At 36.3% G+C, this 7892-nt stretch overlaps 1 non-coding gene across 1 annotated transcript; it reads left to right on the top strand.

Moving 5' to 3' along the window:
* Positions 1-285: 285 nt before the first annotated feature.
* Positions 286-357, top strand: Trnaq-uug (transfer RNA glutamine (anticodon UUG)). The gene has a single exon. It is a non-coding gene; the product is annotated as a tRNA-Gln (tRNA).
* Positions 358-7892: the final 7535 nt, after the last annotated feature.

Here is a 7892-nt window from a genome sequence, read left to right as displayed (position 1 = left end):
GTTACACATAAAACTATTGCTATAATTACTAAAGGAACGGTACGTCAGAGATATTTATAATCTCTACTTAGTCTTTTTATATGTATTGTTTATTTACTATGACCTTTAGGTATTCCATTTAGTTGTAAATAGAACGTTCGAATCAGTTGAAAGTTCCAATCAGGCCGTAAATCAATTACAAAGTCGTGAACTCTATCGAATTGAGTAAATAGAACATGACGTCACATTCTAAGCGTGCCGTAGAGTGCGCGGCAGCTAGTCGGTAAATTCGGCGGCCCACTCATCGGTTCCATGGTGTAATGGTTAGCACTCTGGACTTTGAATCCAGCGATCCGAGTTCAAATCTCGGTGGAACCTTGAAGTACTTTTTGCTTTTTTTTTCTTCTTTTTAATCAATGATAGGATCTTTTTTGTGTGGTTGTATATGAATTTTAACAATTTGGGTTAAAGTACGAAATTGACAATTGAAATTGATCTTTGTGCTTACATGCTTTTATTCTTTGAGAAACAGCATAGTTTTATATTTTTTATTGGTTTTGAATATTATCAATAAAAATGGCTTAATATTGTTTTCGGTTACCGCGATAGTTACTCATGAAATATGTACTATAAACTATAAGTTCAATAAACGCGATATAATCCGTTTTCATAGTTTTATTTAAAAAATGGCTTGTTTAATTTAAGTCATGTTATGGTTTTTTCCTTCTTTTTTTGATTCTTAAAAGTGGAAATATTTATAAAAAATGATATTAGTACGATTATATTTCCACTTCATAAATTGGGTTGATTGTTTATTAATTTAATGGTCTCGACTCTTCTCGTATGGACTCGGTGGGCGAGTCCGACTCGCACTTGGCCGGTTTTATTTAAATGGCGCACTGAGGACTTCTTCTTGATCCCTCACACACGAAAATGGTCATAGGATAGGAGATCTTCTCTAACTTTTTAATTAACCACTATTGGTATTTACAGATTTTGGTAAAATGTTCATTACTATTAGAAGTGTTAGAACGAAACAATTATTTTCTGAAAATAATTAGAGGCCTTGGTCACTTTTTCTTAGTATATGACATTTATTTCAGTTCAAAATGTTCATTCACGACAAATCCGTAAATTTTGTGATTCCATTTCTGGACTATCTGGATTATTCTGTCCAGGAGCAAAATCTTCTTAGACTCCAATCCAATCTAGGTTCCACTGGAAAAGCTACAAATGAAAGAAAATCTTTCACATTTTAATATGAAACAAAATGAAATTTTATATGGCCTTTTTTCACTCCAGTCAGGTCTTTTACGCTTAGGTACTAGAAATATCAAAAATCCAACTTAGCTTACTTTATTTTCCATACATTTTCTACATCCAGTGCTCTCTGTTCAATTTTTTCGTTTTTTTTCTTAATTGTTAATAAGCCTAAGAGTAACGATTGTCATACATAAGACCATGTGACTTGTCTGTGTATGATAATGAGTCATATTTTGCATTTTTTACGAAAGCGATTTTTTTCCGCACTTGCCCTAGTACCTACTGGCATAGCGAAGAAAAAAATATGAAGTGCTCGTATTGTCATAAAATCGGCCACACATATGGCAAAAAGTGTTGGACCAAAATTAGATTTGAGCAAAACAAGAAGTCGAAATAGATTGATTGCAGTGAGCTGCTCTACTAATAAAAGAAAGGTACTTAACTATGTACTACCAAAGATAGATATAACTCCGTACCTAATACATATAGGATACAGTCTAAGGAAAAAACGTGCCTCGAAAATCACGAAAATTTGATTCTCTATCAAATGGCGCCACTACCTTTGGTCTACTCTCGTATTGAGGGCGTTGACGGTTTCGTTTGTTATTTAACAATTTTAATGCATATCAGTGAAAGGACATGGGTCAAATCATATAAAAATAATTATTGCATATAAAAAAATCATTTATCCATATTTGAATACATTTTATCGTATTTTTATAAATATTTATTTTTAGTTTTAAAGTGTGTCGATAGAAGGCAGTGAATTTATTGTGGTTACAAAATTTACTATGACAGTCGCTCTATCCTATTATATCCTCTTTGGTACTATGGAGTTCATCGTCAGCCAGTAATTTATTTGAATAGTCTGTCCGATTATACTGTTACTGAAAAGATTACCACAGATTGGTGTAAGCGAGAGCACTGCGTTTGTGTTGACGCAGTCGCTAGCGTAAAACTCATAGTGAGGGTACTTAGGTATATTGAAATTGCATGCAAATTGTACATTCTTCATACGTAATTTATATGATTTTTTGTCTGATGACTGTATCAAAGTATCCTTCCATCACTCGATCGCCGCCACGCGCTAAACTGACGAATATGCGGGCCTTCCGAAAAGGGAGCGTCGAGAGCATCGGCAGATCCGGAATCGAGAAGTTCAATAAATTATACTCTCCCTGAAAAATAAAACTGTATAAATGCTGATCCCGTACAATCTTAGTATGTATGTATATAGTTAGTAACATTTGAATTCACGCTCGAGCAGCCCCGCTAGCGCTAGACAATGATATAAATATGAATATGAATATGCATATGCATATGAATATGAGTGTGTTAGTTTGCTCCAAGTAAGGTTAAGTGTAAGCGGAGAGTAAGGGTTAGCGGAGAGGAAAATCTGGCGAAAGATTCTGGGGCCTATCAGAGAAGATGGAACTTGGAGGCGCAGGAATAATAGGGAGCTAGAGGAGCTGGTTGCGGTGCCTAATATAATTGGCGAAATCAATGCCACACGACTCCGCTGGCTTGGTCACCTGGAGAGGATGGGAGAGGATCGTGCTGTGAGAAGAGCGTATGTGGGGCTTCCGGGCGGAAAGCGTCCGTCTGGGCGTCCCAGATACCGCTGGAGTGATGAAGCCCTAAAAGACCTGTCCGCCCTCGGAATACCCAACTGGCGTGAAGTGGCGCAGAATAGGGCAGAGTGGCGCTCTCTTGTGTCGGAGGCCACCCTTTTTGGGTCACTGAGCCAGTGAAGTAAGTAAGTAAGGTTAAGTGACCGTACAATTTATTACATTATAAAACAGAGATATCTTATCGGATCGGGAAAAAACCTTTAAAACCTTACCTTTGGAAAAGGACAAGATGAGGCGTTAAATAAATTCTTGTAGAATGGCTTAAACATGGCATATTTAGGTTCTGTAAAAAAATCGCAAGTATGGAAACTCATCACGAACATGCTGGGGCGGTATTCATTGCTCAGGAACTCGTGACCATTGTAGGTCATCTGTAAAGTAAACATTAAACCTATAAATACGTACAGATTTATAGTATTAAAAGTATTAGAACAAATTAAATTGTATTATGGCCAGGGGGCGCCTTAAGCCTTCAGTAAGAAGTGCATAATTGTACTTGGAAAAATTCGACCTATGCCGACGTGGCCAAAGTATCATCAGGGAGACGATGGCTAAATTTTTTTATAGACTTTTTTTGCTTTCATTCCTCAACCCACAAACGGAGCGGCAGCTGACGTTCACGAGGGTTCATCATACATAGCCGTTAACCACTATACGAGTTTTCGCTCGGGAGGCGATTGGTCATGGAAATCTGTTCCTGGCCCGCGGTCTATACGATGAATGGCAAGTGGTCATCACATACGACTTTTTGTTTTAGAAAGTCACGGATGTCACGATTCCATCAAAAAATAATTCCCAATGGTTGGCTAGAGAAAACCCCAGTGTAGCGTGACCGTGAGAAATCGTGAGATCCTATGCGTAATCGGTCGGAGAGCTTACTTATACCGGTTTCTTTAGTCCTTGACCCACGTATGATAAGTAAGCGATATTAATAATTATAGTATGTAGTAGTAGTTTATAATAATGAATAAAAAACAATTCATTTAAAAGTATTTACTCTACAATAAAATATTTCCTGACGATTTAAAAAATACACACGTAACTGTTCAAGTTTTTTCGGAGTGCCACTGCTTTTTAGACAGAAAATTGCTGCACACTTGCACAGTGCTACAGGAAATGTCATAAAACTCATTTTATCAAGAGATAAATACAAAAATTAGTAATTTCCTGTAAGTTAAGTTAAATTAGTGCAGATGGGGTTGGCCTAAAGCAAAGGGGGTGCAAAAAAAGACTTAGATTTTTTTTTGTAGGTACAATAACATCTGTTCTGGCGCTCGATGATGATCGCGATCATCGCGGTCAACCTAACACACTCCTCCTCGCTTCGCTCGTCGTCGCACCTATCTTGTCTCTGTTACTTAAATTTACTGTTCCAAATGATTGATTTTAATTTGTCAAGTAGTGGTTTCAACTTGCGGGTCAAATATCTCGGCCATTTTTGATTTTAGAAAAAAAGTTTTTCCTACAAAACATGCTTATTTTAGCGTATTCTCTACTATAACACAATAAAAAATAGTTGTCATAATAACATCACTCCGATGAAAAAGTGTCGGCACCCCCTTTGCTTTAGTCGAACCTTCGCATTTTTATGAAACTGCAGTTCCAATGAGAATGATTTTCATTCAGCTCCGAGCTCGGACCACCGGTGGTTCAACCAACAAATACTTAAATTAAAACAATCAACTCACTTGCATGTCGTTCCCAAAGACGGTTAAGGTTTTACACCGAACGTTTACGTAGTGGATGGGATCGCGACGGCTGTATCTCTCGGCTGTCACAGTCATATACTCGATATATTTAGGATTCCAGTACGTAACGTTTGGGTGCTCAAAGTCAGCGTAGTATATCTAAAGATAAATAAAAGTATCTAATAAGCATTTCAAGAAACACTAGTTACACAAAAGTACATTTCAATGCAAGTGTGGAAAGTGTGTTATTATTTACGAGTCCAGAAGACACGGGACAAGTAGATAATAACACTTTTACACGTGCATTGAACGACGTTATTTAATACATTTGCGAAATAATCACAATAAATCAAATATTGGTTACCTACATGAGTATTAGGTACACACAGTTACGAATTTTCCCTTGAACTTGAATGATATTGTATATTTTATATTATTCATCACTATAACTAGGTACATTCAGCGTTGATTTACATTGCAAAAATTAATTACATTAGCTCATTTCATACAAAAACAGTCTTACAGTTGCAATTTCAGATAATTATTTTGCTACAAGTAAATTTTAATTGAAAATAGCGGGCGTCGGTTTTACTTTTTAATTTCTCATTTTTTCTGTTAACGACAGCCAACGACGTGGCAATACTGGCAATGATAAATGTAAGCGAAAACAAATATCAAAAGTTGAAAAATCGAATATTGTGTGTTGTGTGTCGACCCGGTGACATCCCTAGTGCGCAAAACGTTCAAGTTAATATACAAGACCAAGTGCGGGTAGTTCGAAAAACACGCGCGCCTAGAAGATGTTGATGTCAACTTTAGCCAGTCTTCTCCGAGACCACGGGGACAACGCCGTCCTCGAAACGTCGGAGGTAAATTTAAAACTTATATTACGCGATTAAGTCCCGTCGTTGTGAATAATAATGAGTAAAAATCGTGAAAGTTTAAATCAGTGTGTGTGACTGGCAATGATAGTTCAATTCAGCCAAAAAAAAAAGTTTTTTTGTGAAATGTCGTATTATATAACGTTTTATTTATATAATAGCAAATTAATACATATTTACTTTAAGTATGTCGTGTCACAAAACTTTTTGTACGTAATAAATGTCTATTGGCAAAATAAAAATACTTAAATAAAGTTTTTGAACATCCAAACTCTTTGGTGTGGAATTGTGGATCCTATCGATCACGGTCGGAATTAAATTTAAAAAAGATGGAAAAGTAAAAAGCACTTATTCGTAAAAGCCAAATTTGCGAACGCTAAACAGCTACGTAAAGTAGCACTTATTGAGCAAGTGTATTAAAAAGAATACGAATTAGCTTCATGCAGCCACGGCTTCAAGCAGACCGTAGGTGACCAGAAATAAATAACCAACCGCCCGAGATAAACGGTAGACCTACTTATAGTGAGATCAACCAAATTACTGACCATTTTCTTAGCGGTGAGCATTTGAGCGTAAAGAACGACCAGCAACGTCGGCCACATCTCTTACAAAACAAAATGTCCGACTCAGAACGTCAGGACAGGAACGTCAATCTAGTGATGACTTCATTCAGCAAGCTCACATTGCATCATCAAAATGTGATTTTACCTATACTAGAATCGGCATAAATTATTTTGCCATTAGTATTTATCATTAGAACCATTTATCATTAGTTCATAATATACCTATATTAAATTATGTTTGTCGCTGTCATGGTGCCCACGGTTATACTATGATATATGATCTGCACTAACCCTCCTTTTGCTTTGCCGTAGTCGGGTAAAATAAAAAGAAAGTGAAAGATAAGTAGGGGTCGTGTATCAAAAAATCAAAGAGGTGGCGCAAGATAGGGAAAACTGGAAGATACTCCACCGACATGAGATAACCTCTTGAGTTCATGATGATGAGTCGGGTAACTCGGGTAAAAAGCCATGCAAACAAAAGAGAATATCTTCGCGGCATTTTCATAAATTACATTCCTCCTTTGTTACTTATATAATACTAGCTTTTGCCCGCGACTTCGTCTGCGTGGACTTAGTAACAGCAGCTAAAGTAAGTATAGCGCCTGGAAAAATTCTCATAGCAATCTAAATTTGAGCACATTATGCACACAAATTAGCAGGTACTTCGTTAATTATCTCAATTCCACCCCGCTTTTTACTTTCTTATGGGATGATTTTCGGGATAAAAACTATCCTATGTCCTTCTCAGGGACTCAACCTATCTCTATGCCAAATTTCATCTAAATCGGTTTAGCGGTTTAAGCGTGAAGAGGGAACACACAGACAGACAGACAGACTTTCGCATTTATAATATTAAGTATGGATATTAGTATGGATTAGTATGGATTGAGATGGTATAAATGCCAAACATTTTCGTTTAAAGAAAATGGTGCCAGTAGAACATGACTGGAGAGAAACATAGTTTTAATGTTAATTAAGTAAGTATATTCAAATAACAATAATAAAGATGAGTAAAATAAATTTTCTCTTAAATGTCTCATGATTGATGCTGTTACCATATTGTATTTTATAAAATACCCAAACCCAACATATTCGTGACCGTAACCCTAATAAAAACGCCACAAGTCACAACTAACCTACTAGCCCCGCCTTTCCCCAGAGCTCTATAGGGTTTAATGAAAAAACATCAAATTCCATAATTGATGGTATTACCAGCGGTGACGCAAGGGACGCAATTTATTAATCAGAAATAATAATTCACAGGTAATGTTTAGTGTTAAGATATATGTGAGGGTTGGGCAGTGAAGGGTTAAGGCCGGTGGAACCGTTAATAGTTAATGATATGGTTTATTCGAGTAGGTTTAAGAGAAAATAGAGATATATGTACTTATGCTTTATTTTATATCATGAAAGCTATGAAATGTTTAGCCTATAATTTTCTTAATTTATCTTTCATTAGATTTATAGTCAGTTTTAAACTCAATGTGTTTAAAATAATATGCCATATTCGAAACCTCGCCGGTTTAGCCACTTATAGGTACTACTGGTTGTAGACGTACAACCAGTAGATTATAGATTAGATTAGATATTGATTGATGTGAGATATTATTCTAGGTAGACCGGCGACATTACCCCACTCACTGTCCAGAGGGCCTACCGCGAAACACGAAAATCGAAATTTCGTTATCTGACTCTCTAATATTTCTATTACTCTTACATATTCAATCTATTACATATAGTGATAGAGAGGCAGACAAATTTTGATTGAGTTTCCTCCTATCGGCCAAGTCTTAATGGGTTATTATTTATTTATTTATTTAAATGTTAGTGCACATCAAATTATAAGTACAAATGGCGGACTTAATGCCATTAGGCATTCTCTAATTA

This window comes from Cydia strobilella, chromosome 4, assembly GCF_947568885.1.
Source record: "Cydia strobilella chromosome 4, ilCydStro3.1, whole genome shotgun sequence".
NCBI classification, from domain to species: domain Eukaryota; kingdom Metazoa; phylum Arthropoda; class Insecta; order Lepidoptera; family Tortricidae; genus Cydia; species Cydia strobilella.
The sequence above is the reverse complement of the archived record's forward strand: the minus strand, read 5'-3'. Positions and strand labels throughout refer to the sequence as shown.